Here is a 17,812-nt window from a genome sequence, read left to right as displayed (position 1 = left end):
ATACTACTACCATGACCATCTGATATTTAATGACCTTATTGGTCACAGTAGAAATTCCAAAAGAGATTACTATAGCAACATTCACAAAAATGTTGAAAATTTTCAGTGTCTTCCCTTATAAGGAAAATCTAACAGTGCCTTCAAACATACCTCATATGATTCTAAATTAAAGTTTTCTTTTTTGTATGTGTGAGTAAGATTGGCCCTGAGCTAACATCTGTGCCAATCTTCTTCTATTTTGTATGTGGGACACCGCCATAGCATGGCTTGATGAGCAGTATGTAGGTCCACACCCCGGGATCTGAACCTGTGAACCCCGGGCTGCCGAGGCGGAGTGCGCAAACTTAACCACTACACCACCAGGCCAGCCACTCTAGCTTCCTTTTATGCACCAGAATTAGATATTTCCCTCCAAAACTGTAGCTTACTCTCTTTCTATTACAGAAAATCTATACTGTTATTGTTTAACTATCCTATTTGGTTTTCGGGCACACCTTAGCTAAGGGCTACAAAATAAACATTAGTAGATTTATTCTGACACTTTAGTTGGAAGTAGAATTAATTTTATTAAAATATTTGCTATAACTTTCTGTAAAAAATTTTTAAGAAAGATCAACAAGTAAATTGTTATTTCACCATCATTATTAACTTCTAGAAGCTAAAGTTTAGTTCCAATTGTTATAAACTGCTCCCCAACCAGAACTTACCATATATTTAATGTCTATATAATACTAAAAGAACCCCGATTTCCCAGCTCTTTCCACATGAAACTGAAAGTCAAAATTTCTAGGAAAGATAAATGACTGTTGTCTTTGATAAACAGAAAGAAGAAATGATAAGGAATTTATGGTAGACCATATTTGGAAATACATGACTAAGAAAAGCCAAAATCTATATTGCATATACACAAAGAAACCCTCCTCTCTCCTTTGAAATGATGCAAATTAAAAATGATATCTGCGTCTAAGTAAAAACTGCTTTACTACTATATATTTTTCAGATTCCTAAAAAAGCATGCAAAAATATCGTTTGTCTTCATATTAAAAAGAAAATATACTAGCAAAAATTATGGAGGCCATCAAATAACATGTCAAGGTATAGTATTTTGGCAGTATTTTGCATATTTGTAAAGCTAAACACCAATCATCGGCAGATGGCAGGCCTTCAATGTGATCCGAGCTGGAAGCATCGTAGTAGCTACAATGAGCTACCTCTCCTAGTATTAATCAAAATCACTGTTCAAATGTCATTTTGACAAGTAGAATTTATTCCTCCTCAATGCACATCAATATTTATTAAATAGGAGAAAACATATTTATCTTATAGAAGTTCCAGTTACTATCTACATGAGACATTTTTTCTTTCATTTTCAAAGGGAATCAAAAACAGTAATTACATAATCCAAATTTGGAATTGTTCAATTATAATTCATAAAAAAATTCTTATGCTCCTTTAGTCATTTTATTTGAGGTACTAATTAGCTTTTAAATAGGATTTCTATATCACAGCGATAGACTGATCAAGTTATTGGTACGTGATCATCTTATGGATAATATCAAACGGAAAGGGTTTTTTTGAAAGTTAAACTTTTATGAATAAAATGAGTGAGATGATAATTTTTGATCATAGATGACAAGAATCATTAGTGAAACAGATGTAAAGAAAAAAATCTTGTTGTTGCTATTGATTGTTGTTTATTATTGCTATTTATTTGGGTTGACAATCTCCACAATGTGACAACTAGTCTTGTGACTATCAGATTATTTAAAAATCACAGAAATCTTAAGATAGACTCGATCTAGAGTAGCACCATCCCATAGAACTCTCTGGGATGATGGAAATATTCCACAATTCTTCACCGCCCAGTACAACGGTCAAAAGGCCATTTGGCTATTAAACATTTGAAATGTGTAGATCACAACTGAGAAACTGAATCTTACATTTAATTTTAATCAATTTGAATTTTAACAGTCACATGAGGCTAGTATTTTAAAAGTGTGGGTTAAAAAGCTCTCTGTTCGTGTTCCGTTGCTTCCAGATTTCTAGTATTTTCAATAAAGTCTGGTCAGAAAGAGAAACAATGTGGTAGTTCTAAGACAGCACATTTCCATCCATCGAAAAGACCAGATGAAGCTGACCCTCACACCACAGTTCCAGATGAGTGACACGGCTCAAGACACTCACAGAAAAATACATTACAGGCCTGAGATGGACCGAAATAAAGAGGAACTCAGTATATTTGCGGGCTCTAATAGTACTCTCCCACCCCACGTCTCCCTACCTCTCCCACCGGCTGAAAAGAAAAATAAACTGTGCTGGACACTTCAAAACCAGTGAGGCCTGTACCTCATGAGCAATTTCAGGATCAACAGATTGGAAATGCCTTTCCTCTGCACTCACATAGTTGGGAGGTTCCACTCTATCCTCATGGAAATTCTTGGACTTGTTCTTCCATGCTAACAGGCCATCCCTCTTTCCAGTTGGACTCTGTCAACTTCACCTCTGAGGCCTTCAGTAGCTTCTCTTCCCATGGTCAATAAGGCAATGACTTCTAACCTTGGCCTTTTTCATTTTTTGCTTTTAAATATTGTCTCCCTTCTAATTTCTCTACTCTCACAGCATTCACTGGTAAGACTACACAGATACATCCCCCTCATTTCAACTTCTGTTCCTACTCCCTCCTGAGGTCTAGTCCAGGATTTCTAGCTTACAGCTACATATTTCACCCTGAATGCCTGGGCACCAGTTCCAATTCAAGACAGTTTAAAGTGAACCTTTCTTCCTTCCAAAAACAACAACAATAGCAACAAAGAAACTTTCAAAATCTCTTCACTCTTTTTCACTAATGATTCTAGTCATCCATGATCAAAATCCCTATCTTTGACTCACTCTTTTCATGCTTAAAGCCTGAAGCGTCGACGTGATGAAATTAAGAACTCAGATTCAGGGGAGGGCAGAGCTGGACCTGACCCCTGGCCAATATTCACGGCCTGCAACTTGGGTATATTACCTAAATTGTTCAAACCTTAATTTCTTCATTACAAAAAATGAAACTAATAATAATAACCAGCATTTGTAGAGTTAGTTCTAAGTACTTTATGTCTATTAACAAATTTAGCCTTTACAATAAGTCTATGGGATAGATACTACCATTATTTCTTTTCTGTAAATGAGAAAACAGAAACAGAGAGTTAAATAAATTGCCAAAAGCCACAATAGTAAGTGGTTGGGATTCAATGCCAGACATTCCGGCTCCGAGACGGTAACCACCACACACACTGTTTTCCTGACAATAACAACTTATCTCATAGTGTTGTTGTGAGGATAAAATTAGATCAGCTCTATAAAACACTTGTCAATAGCAGCTGGTATTATCATCATAAATTTCCAGATCACCAAAGGAAGAAGTACCTTTCCACTATATGTTTCTATAGCATTTATTCTTGGACCACACAGCTTATATATTTGACACGACATTCATATCTTATTACGGCATGTAGATTACAAGCTTTTTGAAGCTAGGGATAGTGTAGAAAACTATTCCATGATCACTAAATATTAGTACAATTAATGTATATCAAGGAGTTTTTAAATTTATTATTTTGACCCATATCCATTTCACAGTTCTTAGATCCTGCTCCTTAGCTATTCTCTAGTTTATGGGAGTACTGCTCACTCTGACAATCTATGCTTCTCGAATGTTTGATATCTTTGCCTGAGCTCATGCTTCCTGTATCGAAGTATTCTAGCCCCTGTTCACTTGCTTCTGGAGCAGACCTATTTCTGTGTTCTACATTCTATACCTCAGCTGCCTCAGCTCCCAAGCATGCCCAATCTTTTGTGTTCGCACTGGTTCTAGAATGTGTTTGAGGCCCATGGCTTAAACAGAGATGCCTTACTCAAAGGTGACACCCACAATCATCTAGACTGCACACTAGGAGCTTGTGTGGAGTTACCAAGAAAACAACACTAAGTTGGAAGGTCATTTCCTACCATATCCAAACAGATATTTTGTAAAATCAACATGAAGGAGCTAAACTCTTAAATGTTAAGTACATTGCTTTTTATTAAAAAATTATGCTCAAAATTCTCAAAAACTATTGACACAAAAAGTTATCATCTCCAATATATGTTAAAAATGCTAATTACAAAAGAATGCATACAATATGGACCAATTGATATATGTAAAAAAATATATGTATAGAAAAATGTATGAAAAGTTATATACCGAAATGTGCATAGTTATGTTCAAAACAGGGATTATGAACAATTTTTCAATTTCTTGTTTATCTGCATTCTTTATTTTTTATAATAAGCATTTTACCATTTGTACAACAAATATTTAAAAGTCTATCAAACAAACAACCCAATCAAAACAAGGGCAGATGATATGAACAGACATTTTTCCAAGTAAGATATACAGATGGCCAACAGACACATGAAAAGATGCTCAACATCTCTAAATACTAGGGAAATGCAAACCAAAACTACAATGAGACATCACCTTACACCAGTCAGAATGTCTATAATTACCAAGACAGAAAACAATGAACGTTGGAAAAGATGTGGAGAAAAAGGAACACTCATACACTGCTGGTGGGAATGCAAACTGGTGCAGCCACTATGGAAAACAGTAGGGAGATTCCTCAAAAAACTAAAAATAGAAATACTATATGACCCAGCTACCCCACTACTGAGTATCTACCTAAACAACTTGAAATGAACAATCCAAAGTGACATATGTACCCCTACGTTCATTGCAGCACCATTCACAATAGCCAAGACATGGAAACAGTCCAAGTGCCCATCAACCAATGACCGGATAAAGATGTTGTATATACACATACAATGGAATACTACTCAGCCATAAAAAAGACAAAATCATCCCATTTGCAACAACATGGATGGACCTGGAGGGAATTATACTAAGTGAAATAAGCTGGACTGAGAAAGACAAATGCCATATGATTTCACTCATATGTGGAATATAAACAAACACCTGGATAAAGAGAACAATTCAGTGATTACCAGGGGAAGGGGGTGGGGGTTGGGCACAGGGTGAAGGGGAGCACTTATGTGGTGACAAAGAAGAAATAATGTACAACAGAAATTTCACAATGATGTAAACTATTATGAACTCAGTAAAAAAAAAAGGTGACAACATTTTCATTGACCCTTGTTATTGTCCCCAGTGCCATGTAATTAGTAAACTATCCAGCAGTATTTTACATCAGTAATCTGAAGAACTAAATTTTGCTTGTGTGTTTTATTCCCTAAGATCTTACCTAAAGTCCATTTTTCAAGCTAATCTTTTATTCTTTTTTTCTTTCTGGCATCAGCTACACAGATCATTGATGATTTATAAGACTGCGTTAAATGTATTCTAAATTTCAAGGACAATTTTTGCTCAGTCTTTAGTTAACTATACATCTCTTTTAGGAAGCCAATTGTTGCTGGTCCCTGGAGTCAATATCTACAACAAGTTTTGTTATACACATGCAGTTTTACATTATCTGTCCAGAAAACAGAGCACTCTAAAAGCACGTGAAGTCATTTAGGTTTTACATAGGTCTTTTTAAAGAACAAAGTTGCCATTTCCTTTGGAGGAATAATAAACTATAAGGTGGCATGTCGCAATAACAAAACAAAGGACATGCCCTCTATAAGCCAATAATCAAAAAAATTCTAACCCTATAAAGAAGTACGAAAACAAAATATAATAAGCTGTTGTACAATAAATGGGATCTTTAAACCATTGCTCACTAGCTTATTATATTAACACAGCAATCTAGTTATACAATGTTCCCACATAAAACTGAACCAGGCCATTTTCTAAAGTGAAGCAATGCCGATGATCAGAGTTTCAGCCCAGAACACTGACCAAACATGCATAATTTTAGAAGGAGCCATGAGAGCAAAAATCTGCCTGCATCTCCGTAAAGCAAAACTTTGGAGAAGAGCAACAAAAATGAATCTACTAAAGTTTAGGTAATCTGGAATAGGAAGGCAGGCAATGCATGCACTGCATAAAGAAAATGGTATGAGGAAAAATACATATGCACAGAAAAAATTTAAAAAGGAGATATTCAAAATTGTGGTCACACCATTATGTTTCTCCATGGTGGCACTGTAAGAGGTTTATAATTCAACTCTTGCTGCCAGCTTCATACCTGACACTTGTAAGATTTAGGGATAAGAATTATTTTAATTTTTAAGAAAATACAAATCAAAACTACAATAAGATATCACCTTACACCTGTCAGAATGGCTATAATTAACCAGACAAAAAATAACAAATGTTGGAAGAGATGTGGAGAAAAGGGAACCCTCATACACTGCTGGTGGGAATGCAAACTGGTGCAGCCACTGTGGAAAACAGTTTGGAGATTTCTCAAAAAATTAAAAATCAAAATACATATGACCCAGCTCTTCCACTACTGAGTATACCTAAAGAACTGAAATCAACAATTCAAAGAGATTTATGCACCCCTATGTTCATACCAGCATTATTCACAATAGCCAAGACATGAAAGCAACCCAACTGCCCATCGACTGATGAATAGATAAAGAAGACGTGGTGTATATATACAATAGAATAACACTCAGCCATAAAAAAGACAAAATCGTCCCATTTGCAACAACATGGATGGACCTTGAGGGTATTACATTAAATGAAATAAGCCAGGCAGAGAAAGGCAAACACCATATGATTTCACTCATAAGTGGAAGATAAACAAACACACGGATAAGGAGAACAGATTGGTAGTTACCAGAGGAGAAGGGGGTGAGGGGAGGGGGAAAGCAGGAAAGGGGCACATATGTATGGTGACAGGTAAAAACTAGACTATTGGTGGGGCTGGCCTCGTGGCCTAGTGGTTGAGTTTGGCACACTCTGCTTTGGTGGCCTGGGTTTGGTTCCTGGGCATGGATGTACACCACTTTTTGGCGGCTGTGCTGAGGTGGTGACCCACATCCAAAATAGAAGAAGATTGGCAAAGATGTTAGCTCAGGGCAAATCTTCCTCAGCAAAAAACAAAACAAAACAAAAACAACTAGACTATTGGGGATGGGGAAGATGAAGACTATACAGAAACTGGTATATAATAATGTACAACTGAAATTACACAATGTTATAAACCAATATGACTTCAATAAAATAATTAAAAAAAAAAAACTATGACCAAGTTAATATCAAATAAATATCAAATACTTCTAACCTCTGAAAAAAATAGAATTATTTTAGTTAAACTTCTGCAGAAGTCTAGAGTATCTTCCCCACAGGATTGTCAAAACTGAGGCTGCTAAACAGCAGTATGACTTTCAATTCATTTGAGCACCTATGTCCAAGAATTTCTGTCGAAAGAAAACATTAGTTGTGGATTAATGGATTCTTTGTCACCATTTTTCTTTCTTGAATAAACCCACGGACTAAGAATCCAATGTGATGAAAACACAAGATTTTCAATACTTGGTCCATCCGTACTGAACGATAAGCAGCAGAACCTAAGGGAAGAGGCTGTAATTAGAGCTAGAAGATGTGATGCTTGGTCCTCACTGTGTCACTTACATTGTGACTTTGCTTTAGTTTGGGAATTTTTAAAGTAATATTTTGTCATAGGAATTTCAGAGAGGTTCATGTGAAGGTGAAATAAGGTCATATACGAAACTGCTTAGAGTAAGCTGAAAATGGCTGTGTAGAGTATTTGATGACATTATTATTAATGCCATTTCTCTCATAGTACTAGGGGGCAGAGGGAAGGAGTGACCCTCTAGTATATACACTTGTGTCTAATCTATTTTCACATATTTGTATTTTATCCTGAAGCTCTTTTTATTTATTTGTGTGTGTGTGAGGAAGATTGGCCCTGGGCTAACATCTGTGGTCAATCTTCCTCTTTTTGCTTGAGGAAGATTGTCCCTGAGCTAACATCTGTGCCAGTCTTCCTCTATCTTATGTGGGATGCTGTGACAGCATGGCTTGACGAGCGGTGCTAGGTCTGCGCCTGTGATCTGAACCTGCCAACCCCGGGTCACCAAAGCAGAGTGTGAACTTAACCACTACGAAACTGGACCAGCCCCTGAAGCTCATTTTTATGACTCCATTCTCCATATATTTACAATACTGTATTTAGTTGAACACGTTATTTATATCAAATTTATATCTCTCCACCTTGAAAGCTAAAACAACACCACCACGCACAACAGCAGAAAACACAATAATAACCATCCATCACTGAGAACTTACTACGTGCCTGAGATGATGACGAATGCCTTTAATTCCCACACTGACTTAGTTTTATAAAAAGGAAACTAAGACACTGAGTGCTAATTAACATCGTCTGGGAGGATGCACGTAGTTGCTTTCCTGCCTTACTTTCCACGTTTATTTTTGTGATTATATTTACTCATTCTTTATCATATCAGACTGGGGAGTGTTGAACTTTGTAGATAAAGCTAACAGTACCCTCACCAAATCACTTTATTTTTTTATTTCTTAAGATGTAGTAAACATAAATTCCCACTCAAATGTAGGTGTGCAGGTATGAGAAGAGAGTAATTCTTTTTGTTTGATTACTTTTATGGTTCCTAATAAACACCTTTACCTTGTATGCTGCCTGGGAGTTTGTTAGCCTTTTTTAGAATCTTTATTGTGCTAAAATATACACAATATCACAGAACCTGTCATTTTAGTCACTTTAAGTACGCAGTTCAGTGGCATTGAGTACATCCATATCATTGTGCACCATCACTACTATATATCTCCAGAACTTTTCACAGTACCAAACTGGAACTTTGTGTGCATTAAGCAATAATTCTCCATTTTTCTCTTGCCCTGGCCCAGTAATCACTTCTACTTTCTGTCTTTATGTATTTGACTATTCTAGGTACTTCGTATAATTGGAACCATACAATATCTTCTGTGTCTGGCTTATTTCACTTAGTGTAATGTCTTCAAGGATCACCCATGCTGTAGTATGTATCAGTATTTCACTCCTTTCTAAGGCTGAACAACGTTCCGGTGAATATATACACCACATTTTGTTATTCCATTCATTCATTGATGAGCATTTGGGTGGCTTCTACCTTTTGGCTACTGTGAATCATGCTGCTAGGAACACAGATAAACAAGTATCTGTTCAAGTTCCTGCTTTCAATTCTTTTGTGTATGTCCCAGAAGGTAAGCCTCCTTTTGCTACAAAAGAGCATTGTTATTGGATCTTTGAGGAATAGAATTCAATAATTTCTTGATCCCTTTATATAATGTCAGCCTGAATTTCATAACCCAGTAAATATAGTTTAACAATTTAACTGCATTATGCTGCCCACACTGAATAGATTACCTTGGCTTACATTCTTCCTGCCACTATCCTTGCAAATTAGAGCATTAGTTTTTAAACTACATGGCAATAAAAATTACTTTCATTATAAACTGGTTTGTAGCTCACCTTTTATATCCATTAAAAGGTTGAAAGTTTTCAAACTCTCAAAGTTTTGAGAAAGGGGGAATTTTCAGAAAGAGAATTAAAATATATCTATCACTTGATAGCACATATAAATACCAATTAACATCAACTTAAGTTAGTAATAACATCTAACCCTGACTCTAACGTATAATTTAAAATTTTAGATTTTTGTAATTCTTTACGTGCTTTTCTTCAGTTTACCAAAACACTTCATAAAAGCAAAAATAAGTACATTTCAGGCAAAGCTTAAAACCTGAGGGTTAAAGTTAGGAAATGAAAGATATTGTCCTTTCATCCAATCACAAGGCTAAAATCTTATTTTTGAAGCAAAACTTTATAAATATGGATAATTTATCACATATTTTTATAATTCAGCATACAACTCAGGAATGTAACATAGCTTATTAAACCATGTAAAAATATTTATAGCATAAGACATGACAGAGAGTTCCAATATATAAAATAGGATTTTCTCTAATAATTTAGAAAACAGTAGATATTTTCATGGCCTATTTTCCCCACAACAGGCTTATAATATTATCACATTTCTCCAGTCATTGCCTTTTTATGTCCTCATGCTTTATATGTGCTGCTGCATTGTAGGAATTCGATGCTGAATAAAAATACATTATCCAGACAGATAAATTGTGGTACATCCAGACAATGGAATATTATTCAGCGCTAAAAAGAAATGAGCTATTAAGCCATAAAAAGATATGGAAGAAACTTAAATGTATATTACTGTGTGAAAGAAAATGTGAAAAGGCTACATCCTGTATGACTCCAACTATATCACATTCTGGAAAAGGCAAAACTACGGAGACAGTAAAAAGATCAGTAGTTGCCAGGAGTTAAAGGAGAGGGAAGAATAAACGGGTGGAGCACAAAGGATTTTTAGGGCAGTGAAACTATTCTCTATGATACTATAAGGGTGGATTTATGTCATTATACATTGTCCAAACCCGTAGAGTACACAAGACCAAGAGCAAATCCTCATATAAACTATGAACTTTGTTTTATAATGATGTGTCGGTGTAGGTTCATCAATTGTAATGAACGTACCACTCTGGTGGGGGATGTTGAAAATGGGGGAGTCTATGCATGTGAGGGGGTAAAAGGTATGTGGAAAATTTCTATACCTTCCTCTCAATTTTTCTGTGAACCTAAAACTGCTCTAAAAAATAAACGCATTACCCTTCCATTCTAGGCTTAGTTCCAGGTAATACAAAAAGACAAAAGTAAATAATCCCAATATTTCTTTATCTACTGTGATTCTTTCTGTTTCTCATACCTAAATGGAATTCTTTACAGAAAAATTGATAATTTTTTCATATTTATTTTATCCTTCAGTGAAACCTCAAGGTAACATCTTTCACAGATTTACATCAGTCTTCTTTTATGGAAATTTCAAAATTCTCTTTTCATTGAATGAAGCTTTCTGGGGTGTGAGTATATTCATATGTGTCCATAATTTTACTCAATGACATTTGGTGATACTAACATTTATCGGCCACTAGGTGCTAGACATTATGCTACACAATTTACACATTTGGTTTTACCTATATAAAATTGTGGATGCTTGCTTTTAATCTATAAAAAGGGCAATTCCATATGGTTCATTCTGAGATTTTTTTTTTTTTTTTAGCTCACTTATTCCTCATGAGAACCGCAGGAAGCTGGGATGGCTGCTATTTCATTTTACAGATGGGGAAATTGACTCTTAGAGATGTTAAGTATCTTGCCCACAGTTGCATACATAGTAAGCAACGAAGGCAAGAAATAAATTTGGCAATCTGACTCCACAGGCCATTGAATGATCTGCTCTGTACACTACAAGATAACACACAGTGAAGTATACTCTGGGGTTTTTCTTCATTTTTGGACTTCTTCTCTTTGATAACCTACTCAAAGTATGGCCTGATCATAAATAGCCACGTGGACATCCCCTGAGGCTGTTAGAAGTGCAGAGTCTCAGGCCCTACCCTAGGGATACAGAGTCCGAATCTGCATGTAGCAAGATTCCCAGGAGATTTGTAGGTACATTAAAGTTTGAAAAGAACTTTCTTAAAGTTCTTAATTTTTAAGACAATGAGCATATGCAAAACAATTAATCTCCATTCCAATAAGTAAAAGAAGAGTGCAAGTAAAAAAATGCCCTGGTTCATGTAACCTCACTATATTCGGTGGGAAATAACATTTTATATGGAATTTTGGTTCTACACAACATGAATCTTACAAATGCACGCATCCCCTCCCAACCTTTTTTGTCTCCACACACCTCCTTCATTTATTCAGTGAATAGATGTCTCTTATATTTCAATATCCATCAGGCTGTGTCTTCCAGTTGCTATTTTACGTCCTACGATACACACAAACCGTAGCTTTCTCTTTCCTCCTAGAACCTTAGGGCTTTACACACAATCCTGGACAAGCGGCAGGGATTATTTCTTGCCACTAGATGGCAGTAACGGCAACTTAATAATACGCTTTATAAAGCAACCGCAGGCTTGCCACATGCCCAGCAAACAATGACTCTGTGTGTGAGGGTTTCATGAATTGCTGGTTTTAATATAGGGAGCAGTGACTTAGCGACAAATTAGAGAACACTTTTCTCCATTGATGTCTATGTTTAAATTTCATTTTGCTTGCTTCCAAGATTAAAAGCAGTCTTGTTTGTATATCTCTTATCCCTAGCTGTAAGAATCAGCTATTCCGATAATTTTCACTGGCAAGAGTTTGAAAATAGACAAGTGGTTGCTAAAACAAGATACTTTGCTAGCATAACTATCGATAAATCATTTCATTATTCTAGTTTTTAAGGAGATTTTTCTATTTCTTTCTCTATCAAAGACTATACGTGTATAATTTCTAAATGCAGAAATTCAGGATTTTCACGAGAAATCACAACCTAGGTTGATAAATTCATGTTTTATTAAGTTTTTTCCCAATAAATATTTAAAGAGTCCCACATGCAAATATCATACCATAAAAGTTAAGCAATAATAGTGAGGAGAAAATGGCTTTATAGTGAAGTGATAATAGGATTTTATAAATGCAGTTCCATTGACCTTCTATTTAGTGTTATTAATATGACTTCTTGCATTCAGAATGTTTTCACATAAATATTTAACAATTATCTTAAAGAAAAGAAGAAGTTTACTAATCAAAATATAATTTCCTTTGGGGACATAACTAGGCAATTGTAGTCTCGATGTTTCCGGAGAGTAGAAATACATTTTAGTATTGATCAGACTTGTCCTATAATGATCTGTGTTAAAATTGTGAAAGTGCTAACTGTGGGGAAGAGCCAGTCTATTGTTTTCCCCAAATAGTCATGGACAATAAAAGTGAATAACTAGAAAAATTAAAAATTAAATTAAAAAGCATTACAACAGCCTTATTCTAGTATTTGAGTCAACAGACTCAAAATAACTCCGTCAAATTTTTATGGCATGTTCTACTTGCGTACTCTCAATTTTCATACTTCTCTGTCTTCTGATTGGTCTCAGACCCTTCTCAGAAGGGCCTGGTCCACAGACTGCACTGTGGACTGCGCTGCTTTGGGTGGCTTCCTAGCAGAGTGAAGTTGCATCTACTAGGAGTTACTTAGATTTCAGGCAACCACACACAGCGAAAGCCAAGACTAGTCAATTTACCCTTGAAAATCCCTGAGGAAGGGGTCAACTTGAAGACCAACCTGGGGTCTGTTGTTCAGTCTAACAAAGGCAGAATTTTTTATTTTTCTTTTTAAATTTGGTTTCTTTGGTTATCCAGAATACTATAGTCAGTTTTCACTTAGGTATTGTGTAGTACGAAAAAGACATATTTCAATACCGGATTTACACGCAGCACAAGATGGTGCTCAAGATTTGATGCTCCAGGGCCCAGAGACTGATTCCTTTCTCCCAGCAGGGACTCCCTTGGGCCTTTGCCTTCCTTGTCTCTGCATCCCTCTTCCACCCTCGACAGTACTCTAATCCCCTCACCCTCCCCAAGATTGAGTGCTGATGACCATACTCTCTTCCAGGGCCAGATTCGAGATTAAACAATTGCAATTTATACTATTAGAAAGAAAAGCAGAACCCTTGTCTCTCTGTGTGCCATCCAACAGCTTCTAGACATCAGCTGAGCTATGTACGCTCATTTGGTAGCAGGATTGAAAGACCAAACAAACAGCTTTCTATGGTGACATCGTTCAGGAGGCACTTCAGTGCTAGGCCAACGGCAAATAGGCCTGAATTAGGTTTTTATGTCTGAGATCTCAATTCTGCTTGGATATTGTCATATTAACTTTCTAAGACCACTAATTTAATTTCATGATCATTCCATAAAAATTATGAAAGTATATTATATAATATTGATACACACATTTTGAAAGTGTTTGATGTATGTCAAGCTAGCTTTTGCAACATAGATTTTACATTTAAAATTAAAAAGGAGTTCAGTGTCCATTTTTATTCGCTAATCACAGATAATTCAGCCGAGACTGGCCTGAATTTCAGCATTAGACTATTTCAGATTTGGCCTTAGACATGCAAATTCATTTATCATTAAATTGGAAATGTTTACTAAAAGAGAAATATGCACGGAGTCATTTTATATTTCGGAATGTTACTAATAGCTTTTATGATTTTAAATATATGTTTTTTCCTTCTAATTTAAGGTATGAAATGTGAATTATGTTGAAATAATCCAGTTTATGTACACACCAGTTAGGTGAATATACCTAAGTTTCTAAAATATATAAATTGGGTCGCCAGACCTAGATCAGAAAGCTGGAATATTCTATCTGTACTAGTATTTCTTCACGTGCCTTAATGGTCTGTTTTTGTTTGTTTGTCTTGTTACCGTAGCAAAAGTGTATGTTTTAAAATATCAATCAGTGTTTGAAACTCACATTAAAATTAGGACTATTGTCATTCTGCCAGGCTAAAAAACAAAAAGAAACCAAAAAAAGCCTATCTAAAAACCAAAACAAACTGCACAAAAACATAAAAATAAACTGCACAAAACTGATTTGTGTACCACATAAACGCTTTGTTAAAAAGGAGTCCTCAGGAAACGAAAGAAGCAATAAGCTGAAAAAGAGACAAAAGAACTATTTTCAATAATACGCCCCTCTCACGTGCTAAGCCGTGGATTTCAAAGAATACGGTTGGTGTTACACATCGTTGTGTATGTCTGTGTGCCATCTGCATCAATTTAGTCTGAGTATTAAAACAAAATTATGCAAAATAACAGTACACAGAAGACAGTCATGGCTGAAGATTAACTGGTGCTCAGAAAAGTCAATGTAAAATGAAAGTACGTATTTACGTTTGGGGACCAAATTTTCATGTGAATGAAGGGGGGAAAGCTTGATTAGGACTTAATTTTAAAAACATAAGTGGAAATAATGCAAACATTTATTTTAGCTGTTATTTTTAAAAATTAGGTTTTAATTATAACTTATGCAGTAACTTTAGAATGAATAAAGCATTGACTGTTACACATATGATTCTTAAACAGCTTTGTATAGTATAGCACACCCCCAAATTCTTTCCTTTATGTTTGACTTTGGCAAGCAAAAGATCATATTTCTAAGAACATTTGAGGGGACTATCATTTTTCCTGTGAATATCTATTATGCCTCTTGAAAATGCTAATGATGACAATGATAACAAGAGGATGAAGATAATAGTCATATTTACATATAACCTATTATATGCCAATATTGTTCTAAAGATTCTATACATAATGTTCCATTCTGTTGCAAGGATTAAATAAATTATAAATCAAACACCATGGTATTCAAATCATTGGTTTTAAAAGCACCTAGTAGATACAAATCTACACTTCCAAAGTACTATAATAAGGGTTTAACTGATTTCCCACTTTTCTATCATGCTATTCTTTAGAACAGCAAGATGCACTCTTAAAAATGTAAATCAATTCACATCTCTGATCAAAAGCCTCTGATGGGTGGCCTCCCATTTGACTTAGGAAAAAAAATCCAATATTCTTTTTTTCTTCTTCTTTTTTTTTTTTTTGCTGAGGAAGATTCACCCTAAGCTAACATCTACTGCCAATCTTCCTCTTTTTTTGTTTGTAAGCTGCCACCACAGCATGGCCACTGACAGATGAGTGGCGTAGTTCCACACCCGGGAACCAAATCCTGGCTGCTGAAGCAGCATGCACTGAACTTAACCACTGGGCCACCAGGGCTGGTGCCCCAATATTCTTAACATAGCCAACAAGAGCTTACGTGGCCTTCTCCCACCATATAGGCCTCTTTGGTGTTGCTAAATGTGTTCTCTCTTCCTGGGAACTTGACTCTGGCTCTTCCCTCTGCCTGGGATGCTCTTTCTCAGAGACCTGCATGGTAAACAGACACTTTCTCCTTTTCAGCTCTCTCTGCAGATGCTACCAACTCAGAAAAGCTTTCCCCAACCTAAAATAGAAGATATCCTTCCCCTAGCCTCCCACCCAACTTCATCTTTCTTCCCATTATTTGACACTATTAAAAACAGTACAATATTTTTTATTTGTTTGGTTGTTGGTTTAATGTCTGCCCTGCTTTTGCCCCCATCACTATCGCTAGAATGTGAGAGTCATGCTTGTCGGGACTCACATTCACTGAGTGGTGGATCCACCATTTAGAAGTCTACCTAGCACCGGCTAAGTGCTCAAGAAATGCTGATGGATTGAATTGGGTCATTCTTGTCAATTTTCTCTTCACGTTTCAGCTGGGCTGAAACTGCCTGATCGACACTAACTCCAAATCTAGAGTCAACGCTGAACACACACACACACACACACACACACACAAAACGTATCCTCACAAGGAGACTTTTAAAAACTTGTTAGTTTGAAAAGCTTCTAGAAAGCACAATCTAGCTTTGTCATGCTGTTGTGCTAGGATTTATATTTTGTAAAAGAAGAATATTTTTTCTATACAAAATTTAAGAGGGCAGAGGTCAGAGGCATCTATCAGTATGACAGGTATAATATATAGAATATATAAATCTGTAATAGGCATAACATCAACATAAAGTCAGTATTATCAGTATATTTGTAACATATATAAGAATGATGAATACAAATGACATATCATATTTTATATAATATATATAAGCTTTCTCATGACCTGTGTCATTCTAAACAAAACTGCTAATAATGTTTTCATTGTTATTGACTCTCAAATACTATTTTACTATGTTTATTTTCTTGAATTATGTTCATTTGCATAAGTCCACGGCTTAATTTATTTTTGCTCTCCTTGTTATGCCTAATCTTAATTAAACAGAACTCTGAATGTTTTGAAGCAGCGATGGAAGGTTAGTAAAAATAGCAAATCCATCCCTTAACTCCTTCCTTTCTACTGACACACAAGGTTTTATAATGTGACTTTTCTTTTCATCACATGTGGCGTCTGAAGAATGCAGCCAGGACATCGGAGCAGAGCAGCACGTCTTCTGCTTTGGGGATCAGATAGTGTTAGAGATGGATAACACGAGGCCACTCCAGCTCAGTACAAGAACTCAGTTTACCGAATTACTATTCACTCCTTAAGTCTTGATATCCTGCCCTAATGGAGGCCTCCCCATCATTTTCTTCTGGCTGTTTTGGAGTGAAAATGTCACTGAGATTTGCTGTTCATGGCAATATCAGTGCCTTCTAATTTCGGGCTGTGACAGAAGGAGGACATTGAATACCCACATTTTTATTTTCTTTAATTAAAAGTTAGTGTGTCGTAATACAGAGTATTATGTATATTTACGTGAGTGATAGCTATGAAAAACCAGCTGAAGAGCAATGTTCTTGGTAGTTCATAAAAACAAACAGAAAAAGCGAAAATACCCCTTTCTAACAAAAAAGATGTAAAAATATTTATCTGTGCTTTCTGAGATTGGAGGAGCTCACATGAGAGAGGTAGGGGGCACATCCCCCCTTAGACATTGGCTACCTCTGAGAGGGGCAATGAGACCAAGAGGAGGAAATGGTTAGTAACTTTCTCATTATATGTTTTTTTTTTTAATATCTGTTTTGAGTTTTACAACGTATCACTTTTACAATTATAATCTATGCAATTATATATATTTAAATATTGATATATACTTACGTAATTTACTTATGTATACTTATGTAATTTATTTACATATATTATATATTATCATATACCTATAAAATATATAATTATATATCTATAAAATAGATAATGATATATTATTATATACCCATATAATCTCCATGTGTATTTGTGTGTGCACACATATATATGCATGTTTAAATTCATCAGTTGTTTTTCATTTAACATCATTTCCCTGTGTTTTACTTCTGAGGCTATCTTTACTTAGTATATTTTTGTA

Source organism: Equus quagga, chromosome 21, assembly GCF_021613505.1.
Source record: "Equus quagga isolate Etosha38 chromosome 21, UCLA_HA_Equagga_1.0, whole genome shotgun sequence".
Lineage (NCBI taxonomy): Eukaryota > Metazoa > Chordata > Mammalia > Perissodactyla > Equidae > Equus > Equus quagga.
The sequence above is the reverse complement of the archived record's forward strand: the minus strand, read 5'-3'. Positions refer to the sequence as shown.